The sequence below is a fragment of the Anabrus simplex genome, chromosome 4, assembly GCF_040414725.1.
Source record: "Anabrus simplex isolate iqAnaSimp1 chromosome 4, ASM4041472v1, whole genome shotgun sequence".
In the NCBI taxonomy this organism is placed as follows: domain Eukaryota; kingdom Metazoa; phylum Arthropoda; class Insecta; order Orthoptera; family Tettigoniidae; genus Anabrus; species Anabrus simplex.
The window spans coordinates 285,654,769-285,678,026 of NC_090268.1; the positions used below are offsets into that span (position 1 = coordinate 285,654,769).

The 23,258-nt window shown below is 41.3% G+C and overlaps 1 protein-coding gene across 2 annotated transcripts in view; it reads right to left on the minus strand.

Moving 5' to 3' along the window:
• The window catches only part of LOC136871886 (myosin-IIIb), a 320,961-nt gene that overhangs the window by 278,546 nt on the left and 19,157 nt on the right, over positions 1–23,258 (minus strand). Inside the window, exon 1 of one of the 2 annotated variants that reach the window (XM_067145558.2) lies at positions 13,147–13,175. The exons of the other annotated variant lie outside the window; for it this stretch is intronic. The gene's annotated coding sequence lies outside the window, so the exon portion shown is untranslated. Of the gene's footprint in view, positions 1–13,146; positions 13,176–23,258 lie in introns of those variants that run through there. 2 annotated transcript variants of the gene reach the window in all.

Genomic DNA, 23,258 nt, shown 5'->3' on the forward strand with positions numbered 1-23,258 from the left:
CCGGCTACGCCGTGGAATTTCATTATTGCCAACGAGCAGACGCCCATCATTGGAGCAGATTTCATCCATCACTATAACTTACTAATGGATTTGAAGTCCGACCCCGCGGTGTAGGAGGCAACGCGACCGCCTGTCACCCGGCGGCCCCGGGTTCGATTCCCGGCCGGATTTTTAATTGTAAATTATTAATATCCCTGGCCTGGGGACTGGGTGTTTGTGTCGTCCTTAATGTTCCTTTCCTCACATTCAACACTGTACGCTTCCGCCATTTCCAAATACACGCAGGTTCACAACATATGGTGAAAAGTAGGGGCAAAAGATCTTCTTACGTCGACGCCCCGAATAAATAGCATTTTAATATTTAAAAAAATAGATTTGAAGCACATATGACATTAACACCACTAACATCATTAGGTACATTAACGAAAACTAAGCAGATATAATCAGTACACATTATACCGCCAGGCCAAAAGTATGCAGAGATATTGAAAGAATTTCCAAACTTGCTATGGGAAAGCATCACATCTTTACTTCTTGACACCAACGCCAGTCAAATTGACCTAGATGAAACTTTAGTAATAGTCGAACATTTTATGACCTTGGAGGTATAACCGCTTAAAATATCATAACATAAGCAATTTCTTTACGCATATTTTCAGCAGCAATCATAAAATGAACGTTAAAAAAATTGTCACCATCGATCGACTCAAACCTGCCTTTATCCTAGCAGACTCTCTATCAAATGAAGCAAATCCACCATCGACTATTCAAGAGGACATCTCATCAACATCACTGGGCCAGCCATGTCAACCCACGAAGTCTGGGAGAGTTATCATCTTTCCCAGTAGATATTTAGACGTTATCACTGGGGAGTATGTGTGGCGGTCGCTAGAGCTGCACTTGCCATTACAAGAAGTTACTTGTTCTATGCTTTATTTTCTTGCTGTATTATTTATGTTCTATGTTTCCGTTTAACTCTTTGTTAAAACAAAAATATGAATCTCAGCAGTCATCCTATTCCCTAGTCCGACTCATTGACTGAATGGTCAGCGATGAGGCCTTCGGTTCAGAGGGTTCCGGATTCGATTCTTGGCTGGGTCAGGAATATTAATCGCGTCTCATTAATTCATCTGACAGGGAGACTGGGTGTTTGTGTTTGTCCCAACACTCTCCTCTTCATATTCAGACAACACACCACACTACCAACCATCACAAAAACACACAATATTGTTGGCGTCAGGAAGGCCATTCGGCCGTAAAATAGGGCAAAATCCACATGTACGACACAGTTCAAGACCCGCGAGCCCATAGATGTCGGAAAAGCTGAAGAAGAAGAATCAGGAGGAGAAGAAGAAGAAGAAGAATCCTATTCCCTATATATAATAAGAAGTGCTGAATTGCATAGCTACATATAGTGTGCTGTATCATTTATTACCGAATATCAATAACAACATTAATAACATTAACGTAAGTTTTCATACATATTCCATACACATTAAATTCATGGCACTGTTGACGAAGATTTTTTATGGCTCTCAAACAAACAACACCACTTATTCTCCCTCTGTCTGGTTCCATGGCTAAATGGTTAGCGTGCTGGCTTTTGGTCCTGAGGGTCCCGGGTTCGATTCCCGGGGATTTAAACCTTAATTGGTTAATTCCAATGGCTCGGGGGCTGGGTGTGTGTGTGTGGCGTATTCACGGTAGAAATCATCTTAGGTAGGGCCCTCATTTTCACAGACACACAGATCGGCTAATAGGCCACACGCTATTAATTATTATTATTATTATTATTATTATTATTATTATTATTATTATTATTATTATTATTATTATTATTATTCTCCTTCTGGTCCGCCTCTGTGGTGTAGTGGTTAGTGTGATTAGCTGCCACCTCCGGAGGCCCGGGTTCTATTCCTGGCTCTGCCACAAAATTTGAAAAGTGGTACGAGGGCTGGAACGGGGTCCACTCAGCCTCTGGAGGTCAACTGAATAAAGGTGGGTTCGATTCCCACCTCAGCCATCCTCGAAGTGGTTTTCCGTGGTTTCCCACTTCTCTTCCAGGCAAATACCGGGATGGTACTTAAGGCCACGGCCGCTTCCTTCCCTCTTCCTTGTTTATCCCTTCCAATCTTCCCATCCCCCCGCAAGGCCCCTGTTCAGTATAGCAGGTGAGGCCGCCTGGGGGAGGTACTGGTCATCCTCCCCAGTTGTATCCCCGACCCAGAGTCTGAAGCTCCAGGACACTCGCCTTGAGGCGATAGAGGTGGGATCCCTCGCTGAGTCCGAGGGAAAAACCGACCCTGGAGGATAAACAGATTAAGAAAGAAAGAAATTATTCTCCTTCTGACACATTGACGGATGAGGTGCACTTACCAAACAACAGGAATTTCAATGAGACCTTTGCCGAAGAAACTGTTTACTCAATATCCAGGAAGAAGCTTTGCAATGTTGATCATTATCTAAGTTGAATTTCATATTTCACACTCAATTACCAATCTTAACATTGCTTGAGAATTGCTTTTCCGAACCGTTAATTTCACTATTGAGGTATTTCGCCAAAGAATGCGAGCCATTATATCAGAGAGGGGAGAGAATTCCTGCTAACAAAGTTAAGAAATACATTACATCAAAGCCAATTACAGGCTATGTACAGTTGATGATCTCGTCAAATCGTGACCAGCTAGTTCATTTTTACTTCCTCCTATAAAAGAAGCGAGTGATTACAACAGAGAAGTGAAAGTATTTATTTTTACACTCAACGTACCAGTCCGGCAAATGCAATTAATCTGCGCTTGTCTCTCCTCAGCTACGGCTATTATCACTCCTTTACAAACGTATTTTTGGAAGCCTCTACCAAACTTACGTTAAAAGGCAATAATTTTAGAATTATGAGTACGACAGTCCTATGAACTCCGAAACATTGCATTACTTGCTCAGCTTTTCATTGGAAATGTCACTGCTGCTGAAATACAAGTGCATCTTATGAACAAATTGTACCTTATAATGTTCAAAGATTTCAGTTGCCGTCAACTTTATGTACACGGCGTGGTACCGCTGAGCTTCGCTTTTCTACTGAACTATTCATCCAGTTTTATAAATATTTTATTTCTCCAGAATGTTCAAAGCATTCCTAAAGATTAAGGCGATCCGAATTCCTAAAGACAGAGAACTCCGACATTTTAATATTTCAGAGTAATTTAGAATGTCATTATAATGTTGTATCATTTATTATGAAACATCATCTACAACGAGTTTCTGACGTTTTCTAAATTACTGTTAACATTATTTATTTTTCACATGGTTCTACTTCAACCTCTCAATTTCCTAAACAAAATTACATAGAAGGGGTTTATTTCCAGAAATGAATGGAGAAGGCTCCGTATCGTAATAGTATTGTATAACAAGTATGAACAGATCCGAGTTCAGTACTTTGTTAACATTTAAGTACTTCATTGCATTACTCATATATTACTTTGATCGCAATTCCTAGCGCTGAACATTTTCAGTATAATACGTACCACCTGATAAGCTACTGCACGAAAAATATTAAAACTTTCTGGGGATATTTTAAAACAATTACTTGAACAATTTGAAAACCACTAAACAATAACCGTAATGAAATCTGTCTCACTGAATTAGAGATACCTACATACTGCGTTATAAATAAAATATCCACAGCCTGTTTTCAGTCATTCGACTGAGTGTGGAATGGAATGAATGAAGCCCCTACCTAGCGGCGAGGATAGTAATTGTGCCGGCTGCTGAAACCTGCTGCATTTCCCTGGGGCAATGGTTAATGACTGACATTGGAGAGTGTTGCTGGAATGAAAGATGACAGGGAAAACCGGAGTACCCGGAGAAAATCCTGTCCCGCCTCAAGAATAATTTAATGTTATTTGCTTTACGTCCCACTAACTACTTTTACGGTCTTCGGAGACGCCGAGGTGCCGGAATTTAGTCCCGCAGGAGTTCTTTTACGTGCCAGCAAATCTACCGACACGAGGCTGTCGTATTTGAGCACCTTCAAATACCACCGGACTGAGCCAGGATCGAACCCGCCAAGTTGCTGTCCCGCTTCCGCTTTGTCCAGCACAAAACTCACATGGAGTGACCGGGATTTGAACCACGGAACCCAGTGGTGAGAGGCCGGCGGGCTGCCACCTGAGCCACGGAGGCTCTATACTGCGTTATATTTCTTCATATTTAGTACCCTGTTACCAATCCAAACACTGCTTGCGATTGTTCCCTACGAAAATGACTGACTAAAAGGGAATGGCATGTCATATGTAAACCATACGGATCACTATTTATGGTACAGTGAACTAGCAAAGAACGCTCAAAAACAGCTCTACAAAGTGAAAACAGTTCTAGAAGAAGAGGTTTCAGAGAAACTAGTTCATAAATTTGTATACGACACTTGAACTCAAATTAATACAGTCGTTGATTTGTGAAAGGAGTCAAGGAAGAGGAAGGAGAAGGGAAAAAATAAACCTTTCTTTCTTTCTTTTTTTTTTTCTTTCTTTCTTTATTCTGCCAATTATGTTTGACTATTTTCAAGTCGTAATAGTATTACAATTATTTACGCTATTATTTCTGCAAACTCGGTTATTGGGACTTCGCTTTTTTCAGAAATAATCGATTCAGTTTTAATGGTACTTTTTGAGTGAATGAAGCACTCCCTACTGGTTTGGACTATTCCACTGTTTGATCAACCAGCTGCAGACAGTACTTAATTCTCACCTACATAATTCTTGAATTACGAATTTTGTACGGTGATTTTTTAATGATCTTCGGGTCTACTTCCTGAGGACCTAGTCGTTCCGTGATGGTGATTCCTTGATGTCTGGAGTCGTGGTCTGTCAATTTCCAAAGTACAACCTTTCTGCACGAAGGACTTGTTTATCGAAGATCGTGAATTGGATATTAAAGACATTGAGTTTAATAATAATAATAATAATGCTATTTGCTTTACGTCCCACTAACTACTTTTACGGTCTTCGGAGACGCCGAGGTGCCGGAATTTAGTCCCGCAGGAGTTCTTTTTACGTGCCAGTAAATCTACCGACACGGGGCTGTCGTATTTGAGCACCTTCAAATACCACCGGTCTGAGCCAGGATCGAACCTCCCAAGTTGGGGTTAGAAGGCCAGCGCCTTAACTGTCTGAGCCACTCAGCCCGGCGACATTGAGTTTGAGACTTATATCCTCGCTCACTACACTGTTGCTGTTGAGCAACAGAGCTTAATATCTGATCAAACATAGGTGGATAATGTCTTCAAGTATCTAGAGATTCGCGATAAGTGGCTCCAAACACTTTCCATCTTCGTAGAGTCTGGAAACCTGACGCTATGAACGGTGTCAATGCCAAAGCTTTTTAACTCTAAATACGATTTTCTCTGAATCCGGCTTGTTCTGATGGAATTCTTTTTGCGGTCTAGAGTGTAAGAAGTACAATTTGGACACCAAACATTCAATACACTGCATTTCAAACTTCTCGTTGTAGATAAATTCATAATGCAAATATAAGACCGACATGAGAGGCCAAACTCTATTCACGCAACCTCAGAAATACACTCAAGAAAAGGGAAATTGCAACACCCAGAAGGAGTGGTGCTACATTGCTGCAATTCAACATGCAGGACGAGTGTTCAGTTGTGATTCTATGATTACACTTTTAGGTCCCTCTGACCGCAAGTTTGAACAACAATCAATACAGGATGTGCCCACCACGAGCTGCAATATATTGATGAATTCGTCGAGGCATGGAGTCAATAAGGCCCTCGATCGTTTTCTGAGGAATTGTGGCTCATGCTTGCTGCACTGCACGGGTCAGTTGTTCCAGAGTTGTGGGTGGTTGAGGACGGTTGGCCAATTGTCGACCCATCCTGTCCCACACATGCTCAATAGGACTGAGGTCCGCGGATCACGTGGGGAAACCTGTAGCAACAATCCAATGGGTCTGAAACTTTGATCGTTTACATACCTACTTGGCATAGTTCCATATCTTGAAAATCAACAGAAACGACCAATGCCTTCATGGTGTTGCAATTTCCATTTTCTTAAGTGTATGACCGACTTGTGAGAAGATAAGTAGGTTATGCTTATTCACCCTCGGGTATCTTAAATTTTTCATAGTTCCTTCTCTTCACCTTTACGTGAACATCAGGGCTGCACCTAACACAAAATACACATCCACTCTTCCCACACTCTACCTAGTAAGTCTATAGACATCACATACTACAGACGTGCACTAAGCATGCGGGTTGTTTACCACAAAACCGTAAGCCACTTACACGAAGTATAAACTACAAGATCAAGATGATTATGAAAATGATGATGATGATTGTTGTCGTAATTATATTTTTTAAGTGGTTTAACGTATTCACAGTCCCCCTGGGGGTAGAGGTGGTAGAATAACACCCACAATATTCCCTGCCCGTCGTAAAAGGAGACTAAGAGGGGCCTAAGGGGCTCTCAACTTGGGAGCGTGGGTTGGCGACCACGGTGCCCTCAGCTGAGTCCTGGCATTCCTTTCACTTACTTGCACCAGATTCCTCACTTTCTATCTTATCCGACCTTCCTTGGTCAACTCTTGTTCTTTTCCAACCCCAACAGTATTAGGTTTGCGAATGCCAGGGGGTCTTCCATTTTCTCGCCCTTAGTGGCCCTTGTCTTTCTGTGGCCGATACCTTCATTTTTCGAAGTGTCCGATACCTTCCATTTTTTCTCTGATTATTATTATATAGAGAATGGTTGCCTAATTGTACTTCCTCTTAAAGCAATAATCACAACCACCACCTAACGTCGTCACACTAACACATCGAAAATTTCCACCGGTATGAGGTTGAAGAAGGGCTAGGATTTGGAAGACAGTGGCCACGGTGCCAGTTATAATACAGACTGATGTGAAAATGAGAAACCACGGAAAACTATATTTAAGGCTACCGACGGTGGGATTCGAACCCACAATCTCCCGAATGCAAGTTAACAGCTACGTTTCCGAACCTTGCATCCAACTCGCTCGATGATGATAATAATAATAATAATAATAATAATAATAATAATAATAATAATAATAATAATAATAATAATAATAATGGTTTTACGTACCACTAACTACCTTTACGGTTTCTACATACACCGAGGTGCCGTCATTTTATTTCGGAGGACACGAGAATGGTTTATTGAGCATCCTGAAATACCATGAATGAGCTGGAATCGAACCCACCAACTTGAGCTTAAAAAGCCAGCATTCTACAGTCTGAATCAATCAGCCCAACTGTAGCTGATTCAAAGAGCCAACTATCGAGATTATGGACTCCTGTAAACTACAAGACTGACAATCACATGCTAATAAAATCTGATTCACTGACATTCAGTTCGCCTTGGTGAGGCAAACGAGCTTATTAGCAAGAGAAGTGCCTGCACTCCATACTAAGGAATACATTGTTCCAGTGGCGACTCAGACTTGTGGACGATCTCTAATTGAAATGAATAAGCACCTATTAAACTAAAAACGTTCATTAATACTTCATTTGTATGTATGAGAAGTCACATTCCGTTAAGGCACAAGGTACAATCTTGACTGATAAAGGAAGCCTCTCTCCTAAATAAGAGAAAGTGTTTCCAGTGCATTGATAGCCACGACTATATCCACCAAAGACGTGACAGAGACGAGATTCCTCGCTCGGTTTAGTGCATAATCGAGTCTTATAATTAGTGACTTGTGGTTCTACTTTCCCTCTCATCTCTCTTTATTCAGAACATGCTCTCAATGAAATCTTCAAGAGACTGGTTTCAGTCAGATCCTAGTGTCCTAAAACAGGATTAAGACAGACATAAACCAATTTCCAGTACAGATTTTTGGACATGAACAATCATTAGAAAATGCAGTATACAGGGTGTACTTGAAAAAAGTTCCAATACCTACAACAGAGGAGGCAGCACGCAAGAAACTTAGGAAGAGAGATCCTATAAACCAGGGCCTCTCAAACGCCCAAAATCTCACGCGTGCAAACTGAAGCGCAGAGTTCCTGTGCACAGTGCATCGGTCCCACTCGGCTCGGCTCGGACCAGCGCGTCGTCTCGGGGCCACTCGGCTAGGATTTGGAGCGCTAGGGAGCAAGTGCTGAAGAGGGAGACAGGGGGAGCGAGCGAGACAGCCGTGGGGAAAGAGAGAGACAGTGCTATTGCTCCAAATCGAGGAGTGAGGTTCTGCACTCTGGTCAACCAAGCGAATTCGTCTTCTGCACCGTGCACAGCGCAGTGCACTGGTGCATGCAGCCTGAGAGGCCCTGCTATAAACATTGGTCGCAAACCCATTATCTTCGGAGTTATGCTCTGCTACCACTACTACCAATGATCACGATGTTCCATTAATTTATGGACGGTCGTATGCAACAAAAGACGGAAATATGTTCCTATCTAAACATTGGTCGTAAACCTACTAGCGTGTTGTGTTATGATGGGACACCAGCCCATTTCAATCGCAAGGTCAGGTGACACCTAACACTATGCCGTATTTGAGATGAAAAGTTTGCGTCCCGTATTATGAACTGTTGTCCCGTAAAAACGAGCGTTTAAGTTTTTTGTCTCTAAATATTTTAATAAATAATAATAATAATGCTATTTGCTTTACGTCCCACTAACTACTTTTTCGGTCTTTGGGGACGCCGAGGTGCCGGAATTCAGTCCCGCAGGAGTTCTTTTACGTGCCAGTAAATCTACCGACACGAGGCTGACGTATTTGAGCACCTTCAAATACCACCGGACTGAGCCAGGATCGAACCTGCCAAGTTGGGGTCAGAAGGCCAGCGCCTCAACCGTCTGAGCCACTCAGCCCGGCTCTAAATATTTTACAAACGGTGTTTGATTTGAGCGCCACTGAAGTTCAAAGTAGCTGCGTTATTTTTTCTCATTGGAATCTAAGAAGAAGCAAATCTATTTCTAATAATGTTTTTCTTCATGTTTTGTCATACTTAATGCATTGTACTGTATGTCCTGTTAAGAGGGTGTAAGTTAGTTTCTTTTACGAATCTCAATAATTATCTTATTTTTTAATGAAACTAATTATAACGTAATTGAAACTGGTACTTTGCATTCCGGAAATTGTGGGTACGAACCCCACTGTCGGCAGCCCTGAAGATGGTTTCCCATTTTCATATCAGGCAAATGCTGGGGCTGGACCTTAATTAAGGCCACGGCCGCTTCCTTCCCATTCCTGGCCTTTCCTGTTCCATCGTCACCATAAGACCTCTCTGTTTATGTTTCGGGCACTGTTCATGAATTATTTTAATATTAAAGCACATTGTTTACGAACATTCCCTAATTTAATATATCTTTACAGGCAATTTTCCACTTTCAGTACCTCACTCTCTTCCTCGTAAGAGTATGCAATAAGAGTCCTTCAACATCATCACCTGATAAAGGCTTGTTTAAGAGCACACACACACGAGATAAGACTTGCTACAGCAGCAAGCTGTTTAACTCCACAGTTTATACATTACTCCCTTGCTGAACGTCATCATGAGTGTTACGTCACGAAGAATTTACCAAATGCATCCTCTCAATGACTTTATGATAAAGGCGAGAAGTCTACGCATGGTAAGGAAACCGTCCGAAATGAGGAACTGAGTTATCGAATAAGATTGTGTACATCTTACAGAGAATGTAAATGTATTTACTTATTTCATCGTATGGCAATCCACAGCATTTGCGAGTATGAAACAAAATGCTTTTACAATACTGAGTACGAAAGAACAATGAAGTAGAAAATACTGTTGCAACTAACGTAAGTGAAAAATGTAATAATAAAACTACAATATAAAATTAAAAAGACACTAACAATAATGTTATTTGTTTTACGTCCCACTAACTACTTTTACGGTTTTCGGAGACGCCGAGGTGCCGGAATTTTGTCCCTCAGGAGTTCTTTTACGTGCCGGTAAATCTACCGACACGAGGCTGACGTATCTGAGCACCTTCAAATACCACCGGACTCACCCAGGATCGAACCTGCCAAGTTGGGGTCAGAAAGCCAGCGCCTCAACCGTCTGAGCCACTCAGCCCGGATAAAGACACTAACATAACTAAAATAATAAAGTTCAAAATAGTAAGGACTAAGGACACTAAAAAGGACACTAAAACATAATCACGTGAAGGACACCATGGAAAGTTTTTAGAAGGACAGCATATTCAACAAGATAAGAGATTTGCAGTTGGATGCCTTAGCCACATAATTGCCGCCAGTTTGTTTAATAGCTGTTTTAATACCTTTCTCAGATAGTTTTATTGGAATCTTATCTTTATGAAGGGTGCGACGTGTGGACAACCTTCATTACAATGCGCCCTGGGTGACAGACTGCTTTGCAAACGTAATACCGTCGGGGTCGGAAGAGAACAAGAGTTGACCAAGAGAGGTCGGATAGGAAAGATTAAAGTGAGGAGCCTGGCCAAAGTGGAAGCAATGTTAGGACTAAGCTAAGAGCCCCGTGGTCACCAACCCACGCCCCAAAGTTGAGAGCCCCTGGGGCATAATTTGATTTGACTCCATAGTAGTACAGTTGTTTGTTCTCATTCCCAAGGCTCATTGGATTCTAACAGCTTCAGCATCAGCTGTTATAGATCGCGTTAGGCGTCACTGAAGGGGCGTCCTAGGGTGAAGGGAAGGGAGGTAGATGAGCCAGAAGTAATTGCTGCATATCAGTCTGCCAAGTCCACTGATATACACGCACCAACTGGCGCTATGAGCGACACAATCACACCATTCATCACAGAGACAAACTGCATAAGAACGACGTTACTAGCATCGCTCATACCTGTCACTTTCGTGTTATTAAAGCCAAGGATGAGACTAAGGTAGGTAAATTAAAATAAGAAATTTGTTCAAGCCCATAGCAGAAGGCATGGTGGAATGGATTTTGGCAAGTACTAATATGCAGAAGTTACATTTATCTCCAGGACTGCCTACTTACTGGCAGTTATCATGCGCAAGATAATATATGTTAAGTACAGAAAATGTAAACCTTCATGGAGTTCATGTGTTTTCTACATTCCATGTCTGTATTAAATGGTCGTTCTGATTTTTAATAATATATTTGTTTCTCGGTGTTAAGAACAAAGCTGCTCTCATACTGACGGGACTCAGCCTAAGAACTGGCCTCGGGCACATCCGTTCAGTGACAATTCAAAAGACTTGGCGACACATCAGGAGAGCGGCAGTATTTTGAAGTTAAAATTTAAAAGTTTGCGTAAAATAAATCATACGTTTTGCGTCGTATCATAAACTACACCATTAGTGCTTTAATCAGTGAAAAAAAATATGTTGCTTAACACTAAAACACCAATTATTTTATTATGATACTTTTCAGCCGCAGAGTTTAGCACTTGCACGCATAAAACTTCACTAAGCAAATTCTTATCGTTCCACTGTACACGTTCGGCAGTCGTTGGACATGTCTCTACAGCTGATAGCACGGACACGTGACAATTAATCCAAAAGCAGTGAACATACACCATACTACCCTCTGTTATGTGCGTTACAGAAAGACACGATCACAATTTATATAGCCTATTGATGTTTTACTTGCATATCTCGACCCAGTCTTTATCTGTCTTTCATATCGCACTTAGACATTCATTCGTCATGCTCAGTACCACAAAGGAGCTGATTATTTGCATTAGCTACTAAATTACTACAGTTTATTTAAATAATTTATAAATACTTCGTTTTAACGTTTCCTTTTGATCAAGCTGAAATTATCAGTCAGAAATTCTATCCATATAGTGAAAAAAACCCTTGTTCTTAATTATGGTATCCCCTGGCATACAGAACTTATCAAAAGCCTTGGTAAGCTATCTCCTATCCATCTAGATCGTCCGCATATATTGAAGTGTCTCGTGGTCAGCGTGTAGATTTCCTTACTCACATTTCTTGTATTTCTTGGCTGGCTCCAATACCTCTCACATGAAAGATGTCCTCAGTTGAACTTACAAGGCTGAATGAATACTATTCTCGGCTTAAAATTCTTGGGACTTGTCGGGGTCGAAGGCGGACGTCCAGGTAAGACGAAGCTACCACTACACAACGGGGCAGGTGGTTCTTGGATCCGATGTAGGTCTAAATATTGTTCTTAAGAAACTTTTAAACTTCCATCTTTTCTTTCCAAACCTAGAGAAATTTAAATCCTTTGTAGCTTTAAGATACTAAATACACCGGGCGAGTTGACCGTGCGGTTAGGGGCGCGCGGCTATGAGCTTGCATCCGGGAGATTTGGGTTCGAATCCCACTGTCGACAGCCCTCAAGATGGTTTTCCGTGGTTTTCCATTTCCACACCAGGCAAATGCTGGTGCTGTGCCTTAATTAAGGCCACGGCCGCTTCCTTCCATCTCCTAGGCCTTTCCTATCCCATCGTCGCCATAAGACCTATCTGTGTCGGTGCGACGTAAAGACACTAGAAAGAAAAACTAAACGAGTGTACCAGGAATATCTGAAAGAAGAAAGACACGTCCTTTAAATCCTATTCCCGACTTACAAAGCCATTAAGAACTTCCATAGCAGATGTGTGATCGAATACTAGCACATATTAGTACATAAAGAATTGAAGAATACATTGAAAATAGATATATTTCTTTGGTCAAAATTCATAGCTCAGTCACGACTCCTTTTAAGGAATTTTCGAGAACCTTTTATTGCACATTTCATTAATGGATTTCCAAGAACAGCCTTGACGGTCTGTCAAGTTAGGGAGTATTTCCTTCTTTCTTGTTCACACGAGCAATATTGGGCATGAAGTGTTAACCCTCAAATTGCGAGAAAACTAATTTAGAAAGTTTGCACTTATTACAGAAAAAAACTGATTTCACTACTCATTTGTAGTACCTTGTTACCAAAATGATTTTAGACTATATTCATGATTTACTAATCACACATAATTATTTATGAAGATATCACAAAATCACTTACATGTTTATTACTTTTATCGTTAATTAGATGAAAGAATGAATAGAAAACATCATCACAAATCTACCTTGAGCCTGTTTGTACGCCCAATTTCATACGGTCACCTCCTGAATTAGGAATGAAGTTATAAGTTAATTTGAAAAGTATGGTCTTCAGCAATTAAATGTGAGTGATATGTCTACCTGCGGCACTGCGAACGCTGCTCCTGGTTTCACCGGTCGTCTGTCACTGACTGTGGGACTGTTCGCACGGTGCTGGTGGAAGCTTCCGGCCTGGCCTCGTCGCTAATAGGATAGAGGAACAAGCCGGACAAGTGCGAGCACCAAAAGTGCTTCTCTACGTCAGAACTGATCTCAGATCGCACGTGTTTACGTAGCCTACAGTTAAGTGCGAAATAACTTTCCTCTCTGGTTTATCTAACCTCACTTATCAAAAGAAGAACTGCAGTATCACCAACAACAGCACTGCAAAACAAGATATGTCATACAAGTAAAATATTCCGCCATTATTATACAGCAGTGACTCATTCTATAGGTCATAGCTTTAACAGTCTACAATATGACAATACTTTTGAGGTAATCTATAGTTTTGGAACAGTACTTGGACCGGTGAGCGCTACAAAACATGAAAGTTTTAACATTGAAATACTTCCTGGATAGCACGTGCAACGACAGTGCTCAATACCTAAATGTAAAGAGGAAGGGCAACCAGAGGACAGGCTTCGGCAGCCGGCACAATTCCTATTCTCGCCGCTAGATGGGGGTTTCATTTATTCCATTCCTGACCCGATCGAATGACTGGAAACAGGCTGAGGATTTTCAAAGAGGAATGGCAAGTGTATCTAGCAAAAAGAGGCCGATCTCGATATGACGTCATCGGGTGACACAAGAGAGCCACCATTTTCGGGTACTAAAAACGCCGTGTCGCGCAGCCAACAGTTACGGTTCCTCTGAACTCCAGCGTGGTAGTACTTCGTGTGCGGTATCGTTTGATTCGTCTCAGTGAGTTCCAGGAGTAGGCCTATACGGCGAAAAAAACTGTAAAACAGTGAACATCCGAGGAAATTATGGTGCGAAGCAGTGTGGAAACATACTTTCTTTTGCAAAATATCGCGACACATGGACAATAATATAAGAAGAAGAAGAAGAAGAAGAAACTACGTACCAGCTATCCTCTCTCGAACGCATAGCAGCTAAAGTAGGACTGAAGACCGCTGTCAACTAAACATAATATCTGACCAACATGAGAGAAGCACCCAACTTTATTTCTTTGGAGGATAAAATAATACACAAGGCCAACTTATTCAAATATCTTGGAGAATGGATAACCCCAAATGTTAATGAGGACCTTGCAATGAAGAGTAGATGCACTAAATTAGAAAGAGCTTATCATCTTTGTAAGAACACATACTAGTCTAAATCCCTCTCCTTGAATCTTAAACTTAGACACTACAACACAGCAGTAAGACCATCTGTACTGTACGCCTCAGAATGCCTAAACATGACCAGGAAATGACAACTTAGAAAACTGGAACTGAAAGAGCAAAAGATCCTCAGAAGGATTATGGGTCCCATTAAAGAAGGGGATGGGTACAGAATCAGGCACAGCAAGGAACTGTACAGTAAAATAGAGAGCATTACAGCAGCTATGAGGAAAAGACTAATGTTCTATGGTCACGTAGTCAGGATGGGCAGCTAGGAACTCACTTCAAAGATCTTCAACCCTGTATCTAGAGGGAAAGCAACACATGCCAAATGGACGAATTTAGTTCGGAAAGACCTACAATACCTAAACATTGATCACATTGACATTTACAAGAGAGATAAGTTCAGAAAGTTAATCAAGACATCTGACTCTCTCCAGTCACTAAAAGCTAAATCACTGCGTCCAGGAGTAGGAGTGAAATGGACTCAAGAAAGAAAAGACATCCATAGCGCTAGAATGAAAGAATACTGGGATAAGAGGAAGAAAAAAGCTCACCAGAGTTAAGAACCACGTGGTCCATCGTAGGCCTAAACGAATAATAATAATAATAAGAAGAATTTACAGTTTTCGGAGATGCCGAGGTGCCGGAGTTTAGTCCCGCAAGAGTTCTTTTACGTGCCAGTAAATCTACCGACACGAGGCTGACGTATTTGAGTACCTTCAAATACTACCGGACTGAACCAGGATTGAACCTGCCAAGTTGGGGTCAGAAGGCCAGCGCCTCAACAGTCTGAGCCACTCAGGCCGGTAATAACAACAACAGCGTATGGCTCGTGGTACAGGTCTTTCGAGTAGACGCCCTATAGGTGACCTGCATGTTTGTGAGGATGGAGCTCTACCTAAGACGAATCTAAAACAAAAATTAATGGAGTGCGGTCGAACGAAGTCAGGCGATGCAGGAAATCTTGAAGGAAGCAGATGAATGTTCTTTACTTGGTTAGTAGAATAACTATGGAAGAAGTGAGGAGACTAGCACAAGCAAGGAAGGCCTTTCTTTAAGAAATGTGCCCAGTTCGAACATTGATATAAGAATTAGATAGAAGATTTTATAAGACTTTCGTCCGGAACGTGACATTGAACGAAGTGGAACGTGGACAATAATTAGCTCAGGAAGGAAGAGAAAGGAAGCCATTTAAATGTAATTTTATAGAAAAATTCTGAAGGTGAGATAGATTGAATCATGAATTAAGGGAATACTGAATCGAATTGGTGAGAGGAGAACAGTTTGCCTAAATCCGACCAGAAGAAAAGATGATAGGACACGTCTTAAGATACCCAGGGCTTGTTTGGCAAGTTTTGAGGGAAGTTTTTTTTTTTTTTTTTTTTTTTTTTTTTTTTTTTTTTGCTTTAACGTCGCATCGACACATATGTAATATGGCGCGACGATGGGACTGGAAAGGGCTAGGACTGGGAAGGAAGCGGCCGTGGCCTTAATTAAGGTACAGCCCCAGCATTTGCCTGGTGAGAAAATGGGAAACCACGGAAAACCATCTTCAAGGCTGCCGACAGTGGGGTTCGAACCTACTATCTCCCGAATACTGGATACTGGCCGCACTTAAGCGACTGCAGCTATCGAGCTCGGTTTTGAGGGAAGTGTAGGTGGTAATAATGGTAGGGGGGGTAGACTAATATTTTATTTACAATTTGCTTTAAGTCGCTTATGGCGACGATGGGATAACAAAGGGCTAGGAGTGGGAAGGAAGCGATCAAGGCCTTAATCTACAGCCCCAGCACTTGCCTGGTGTGAAAATGGGAAACTACAGAATACCATCTTCAGGGCAGCCGACAGTGGGGTTCGAAGAAATGTGACAAACAGGTTTATAGACATGAAAAGGTTAGCTCAGGAGAGGGTGGCATGGACAGCTGCATAAAATACAACAGCAACAACAACAGCTGATCTACAGCTTAGCATAATTGGTCAGGTGCTTGTTTTCTGTACCGAATCGGATCCCGAAGAAGTGTTTTTAACAGTGTTTAAAATTCGGACAGTCATTTCAGGCGATATAGGAACATTCTGAAGAATCCAATTTTCAGAGAACAATTCTAACATTCTGGCACATGTTAAGACCCTCGACAACTGTATGGACTTAAAAAACAGTTTTATTTACTTACAATGTATCTAAAATAAATTTTCAAATGTGTGGTAGGACATTATACATTATCTTTGTTATTATTTACACCTGCAAAGCACTTAATATGCTTATCTGCCGCTGGAAATTGTTTTATATTTTTATACATTGTTGCAATCCTTACTCTTTACAATATTAAGGTTTGCACATTTACACTGGCATAATTAGCATGGCCATTTTGTCCTGTGGTGTGGGTTTTTTCAATCCCAGAAAGTATCATTCAAAATAGATAAGTCTGTGGTACATTTTTCGTACACGAGCAAATATTTAACCTGTAATTTTATTTTCTATGATCCATAGTTTCACATGTTTTTAAAAAAGTTGATATTTTGTTTTCAAGTGTGTCAATTCTGAGGGCAACTTGTTGTGAGTTTCACAAATAGGAAAAGTCCTCTCAATTTTAATTACTGCGTTGATGGGGTGAAAGTTCCTTTTGGGGATCATTGTAAGTATCTAGGTGTTAATATAAGGAAAGATCTTCACTGGGGTAATCACATAAATGGGATTGTAAATAAAGGGTACCGATCTCTACACATGGTTATGAGGGTGTTTAGGGGTTGTAGTAAGGATGTAAAGGAGAGTGCATATAAGTCTCTGGTAAGACCCCAACTAGAGTATGGTTCCAGTGTATGGGACCCTCACCAAGACTACCTGATTCAAGAACTGGAAAAAATCCAAAGAAAAGCAGCTCGATTTGTTCTGGGTGATTTCCGACAAAAGAGTAGCGTTACAAAAATGTTGCAATGTTTGGGTTGGGAAGAATTGAGAGAAAGAAGAAGAGCTGCTCGACTAAGTGGTATCTTCCGAGCTGTCAGCGGAGAGATAGCGTGGAATGACATTAGTAGACGATTAGGTTTGAATGGCGTTTATAAAAGTAGGAAAGATCACAATATGAAGATAAAGTTGGAATTCAAGAGGACAAACTGGGGCAAATATTCATTTATAGGAAGAGGAGTTAGGGATTGGAATAACTTACCAAGGGAGATGTTCAATAAATTTCCAATTTCTTTGAAATCATTTCGGAAAAGGCTAGGAAAGCAACAGATAGGGAATCTGCCACCTGGGCGACTGCCCTAAATGCAGAGCAGTATTGATTGATTGATTGAAAAATTTAGGAACTACAACTTGTAGTGTTCTGGATTCATATTTGTTGTAGCACCTGATGATCTGAAAGTAACTTCTATGCCTCAGTCTTGTTCCATGTGTATGTTCATTTGCAATTCTATATTTGGCTTCCAGTAATATTCTTTACTTATGTTGTACATAATTATAAAGCTGTTTGACTCGCAAGAACCTTTCCTTTTGGTATATCCCTGTTAACATATCCTACATTAAGCTAAGTATTCTTTGTTTTCATACCAGAATAATGCCTTGACAATACGATTTTGTAACATTTGTACCATATTTATGTCTGTAACAGAATAATAAATAAATAAATAAATAAATAAATAAATAAATAAATAAATAAATAAATAATAATACCGGGCGAGTTGGCCGTGCGCGTAGAGGCGCTCGGCTGTGAGCTTGCATCCGGGAGATAGTAGGTTCGAATCCCACTATCGGCAGCCCTCGAGATGGTTTTCCGTGGTTTCCCATTTTCACACCAGGCAAATGCTGGGGCGGTACCTTAATTAAGGCCACGGCCGCTTCCTTCCAACTCCTAGGCCTTTCCTATCCCATCGTCGCCATAAGACCTATCTGTGTCGGTGCGACGTAAAGCCCCTAGTAAAAAAAGTAATAATAATAATAATTTACTAATTAATTATATGTTATAATTTAATTCATTATTGTTACCATTATTATTTTAATCTGATGTGTTGTCTCTGTCCCTAACGAGAAGCAGCAAGAAACACGAACAATGTCATCTACTAGTTGCATTCGGTTTGGCAGTCAAGTCGATCTGTTGTTCGCGTGCCTACGGACTCTCCACATTGAGGTTAACGTGCTAATGGCTGTTAATGTGATTGGATTGGTTGTGTGCGTCTTTTAAAGGCTTCCACCTTCATTCCATATTGGAGAAAGCGCTCTTGGTCTCAGCGATATTTAGAAAAGACGCAATGTATCTTGATTCAAATATGGGGCTTGAGTAACTTCCGGTCATCATACCATTTGGGTAGGAATGGTTGGGTATTATACCATTGTTTGATATATTCACCGACCTTGACACTCCACTCAATCGCGCAGCTCACACGGTCACAGTACGGATATGGTATCTGCGTAATAGAGGCCCTAGATTCGAATTCCGATCCTCACAGTACCATGTGAGTTTATCTCGGTGATTTCCCCTTGTTCCAGGGCAAGAGCATGCTCGGTTCACCCGGAAGGACTTGGTTTCGATTCTCTGTTTGGAAGCTGAAAATTTAGAAATGAAATTTCCTTTTTCTTTGAAGAGGACACGGCACTGTGGTGCACTCAACCTACACCAAAAATGAGTACCAGGTTAATTCCTGGGGAAAAAAGCGGGCGGTCGTAGAACTAACCACTCTACCCCATTATGTGCCGAGGTTACTGATAGTGGAGGCCTTTACCTTCCACACCTACTGGGGCCTTCACGGCCTGTACGGAGATTATTTTGCTTTTTCTTTCTGCAGGTTCAACATCGCATTAACATGAAGGTTTTCGGCGACGGAAGGGTGGGAAAAAGATATATTGCGAATGTAGCGACCATGGTAATCAATCAATCAATCAATCAATCAATCAATCAATCAATCAATCAATCAATCAATCAATCAATCAATCAATCAATCAATCAATCAATCAATCAATCAATCAATCAATCAATCAATCAATCAATCAATCAATCAATCAATCAATCACTACTGATCTGCATTTAGGGCAGTCGCCCAGGTGGCAGATTCCCAATCGGTTGTTTTCCTAGCATTTTCTTAAATGATTTCAAAGAAATTAGAGATTTATTGAACATCTCCCTTGGTAAGTTATCCCAATCCTTAACTCCCCTTCCTATAAACGAATATTTGTGCCAATTTGTCCTCTTGAAATCCAAATTTATCTTCATATTGTGATCTTTCCTACTTTTAAAAACCCATTTTCACACCAGACAAATGCTGGGGTTGTGCCTTAATTAAGGCCACGGCCGCTTCCTTCCAACTCCTAGGCCTTTCCTCTCCCATAGTCGCCATAAGACCTATCTGTGTCGGTGCAACGTAAAGCCACTAGCTTACTTTTAAAGACACCACTCAAACTTATTCGTCTACTAATGTCATTCCACGCCATCTCACCACTGACAGATCGGAACATACCGCTTAGTTGAGCAGCTCGTCTCCTTTCTTCCAAATACACCCAGCCCAAACTTTGCAACGTTTTTGTAACGCTACCTTTTTTCGGAAACCAACCCGAACAAATCGATCTGCTTTCCTTTAGACTTTTTTTTCAGTTCCTGTATCAAGTAATCTTGGTGAGGGCCCCATACACTGGAACCATACACTATTTGTGAACCTTATTTCCAAAAGGTACCAACTCCAAAAAAAATCGAAATTGAGATTATGATGGGAAACGTACGTTGGTAGATAGCTCCATCGTATGAAAGAAAAAGAAACAGCCAAAACGACCAAAATCCATATCAAACAGGGCATTAAAAATCTCGTTTGATGCCAATAAGTACCAAATCCTGTGGCTTGAATGTGCCAATACGTACCGTATCCATGCAGCCAGTGAGAGGCCATTTCTGGGTCACGTGAACAGCAGCAAAATGGCCGCGCTATGTTTACATGACGTGAAGTGACAGTTTTCTTACGAAGTTGGTTTTGTTACAGTGTGCTATTTGTTTTTCAAAAGTATGGAATCAGATATCTCAGATGAGTACTGTGATACTCCTGAAGAAGTAAATAAAGCAAGGAAGAGGGTATTAGCTCGAGATAAATGGAAGAAGACGCGTGCTAAAGTGCAAAAATACGAGAGTAAAGCGAGTGTTAAACCAAAAATTGCTTGTTTCCACAATGTCGGTGAGTTTTGTAGAACCCGTGATTTAACAGAACAAGAAATAGTAGAGTTTCATGGTGCCTTCTGGGAAAATACACATGCTGTTTCTCAAAAAATATTTATTGCTTCGTGTATTGATTGATGTTGTATCATCAGAAAGGCACAGGCCTAATCAAAAGATACAATGTACGTGTGTTTTGAAGAAAATGACGATTAAATATAAACCTGAAAGTGATAGTGGTGTTGTCAGTGTTTGTAGGAATACATTTTTAAGCCTCCTGAATGTCATTCGAAGGAAAATTGAGAATGCTGTTAAGGAGAAGAAAGAAAATTCCTTTAGTTCAGTACTGGTACTTTGCATTGTTTTCATTGTTTTGTTGAATTTTATTTAATATTATTTAAATAAGTTAATCTATGCCTTCAACGTAAATACCTTAAATCTGACTATTTTATAACTAAATACAGTTTTATCAAAAATTCTGATGACTGCAGTGAAATTTATGTTTTTCAGGCGAAGATATTTAGAGTTTCAGTGCCAAAAAGTACCAAATCCATCATTTTCTTTGAATATTTTCTAAACCGCAAAAGCTTCAACAGAAATAATTTCTATAACAATGCATTTATTCTCTCTGAACTTAATAAAAGTGCTCAAATGAATTTTCAGTTGAAATTTTACACTCTGGGCGTTTTTCCTCTCTCCTGTAAAATATTACTTTTTGGATTTGGTACCTTTTGGAAATAAGCTTCTCATTTGGGGTCTTACCAGAGACTTATGTGCCCTCTCATTTACATCCTAACTAAAGGTCCTAAACACCCTCATAACCACGTGCCCTTTATTTACAACCTCATTTATGTGATTTCCCCAGAAAGATCTTTCCTTATATTAACACCTAGGTACTTACAATGATTCCCATAAAGAACTTTCACTCCATCAACGTAGATAGGACTTTTCCTATTTCCTATTTTTGAAACTCACAACCTGACTTTTAACCCCGTTTGTCATCATAATAGTGGGTACTGTCCATCTCATAACATTATTGAGGTCATTTTACAGTTGCTCACAATCTTGTAACTTATTTACGAGTATTGCTCTATACTGAATACTGATTCTACTTCTTTACTCAGATTATTTATATATATCCAACAATACTGCCTTGGGGAATCCCCTCTTAATGATTACCCCTCTTAATTATTACAGGGTCAGATAAAGCTTCGCCTACTCTAATTTTCTGAGATCTATTTTCTATAAATATAGCCACCCATTCAGTGACCCTTTTGCCTAGTCCACTTGCACTAATTTTTTTTTTTGCAAGTGGCTTTACGTCGCACCGACACAGATAGGTCTTATGGCGACGATGGGACAGGGAAGGGCTAGGAGTTGGAAGGAAGCGGCCGTGGCCTTAATTAAGGTACAGCCCCAGCATTTGCCTGGTGTGAAAATGGGAAACCACGGAAAACACAGACTAGGGTCAGGAGACACCTTATGTTAGACTCCTTTTTTATCTACACCTTCTACATAGTACATAGATCATGGGAAAAACACATAAACAGAACGTACCAGCATATCGTTTGAAACTCTGGTTAAGACGCAGCAGGTCACGTTAGGTACTAAAATGGGTTGAAAAAAGGCAATGCACATTTAAATCTTACAGCAATTTCATAGTAATTTTTGAAGAGATTCCACATACTGTATATGAGTTGATTTAGTGTGTAAGTTACAGAAGATACACTGACTGACAGACAGAGCAAATGCAACACCAAGAAGGAGTGATTCGAAAGGGATGAAAGTTGGGGAAAAAACAGAGACGGCACGGACGAATAATTGATGTTTATTTCAATCCGATATGCAGGTTACACAATGCGCACGGCATCGACTCAGTAGGATGTAGGACCACCGCGAGCGGCGATGCACGCAGAAACACGTCGAGGTACAGAGTCAATAAGAGTGCGGATGGTGTCCTGATGGATGGTTCTCCATTCTCTGTCAACCATTTGCCACAGTTGGTCGTCCGTACGAGGCTGGGACAGAGTTTACAAATGGCGTCCAATGAGATCCCACACGTGTTCGATTGGTGAGAGATCCGGAGAGTACGCTGGCCACGGAAACATCTGTACACCTCGTAGAGCCTGTTGGGAGATGCGAGCAGTGTGTGGGTGGGCATTATCCTGCTGAAACAGAGCATTGGGCAGCCCCTAAAGGTACGGGAGTGCCACCGGCCGCAGCACATGCTGCACGTAGCGGTGGGCATTTGACGTGCCTTGAATACGCACTAGAGGTGACGTGGAATCATACGCAATAGCGCCCCAAACCATGATGCCGCGTTGTCTAGCGGTAGGGCGCTCCACAGTTACTGCCGGATTTGACCTTTCTCCACGCCGACGCCACACTCGTCTGCGGTGACTATCACCGACAGAACAGAAGCGTGACTCATCGGAGAACACGACGTTCCGCCATTCCCTCATCCAAGTCGCTCTAGCCCGGCACCATGCCAGGCGTGCACGTCTATGCTGTGGAGTCAATGGTAGTCTTCTGAGCGGACGCCGGGAGTGCAGGCCTCCTTCAACCAATCGACGGGAAATTGTTCTGGTCGATATTGGAACAGCCAGGGTGTCTTGCACATGCTGAAGAATGGCGGTTGACGTGGCGTGCGGGGCTGCCACCGCTTGGCGGCGGATGCGCCGATCCTCGCGTGCTGACGTCACTCGGGCTGCGCCTGGACCCCTCGCACGTGCCACATGTC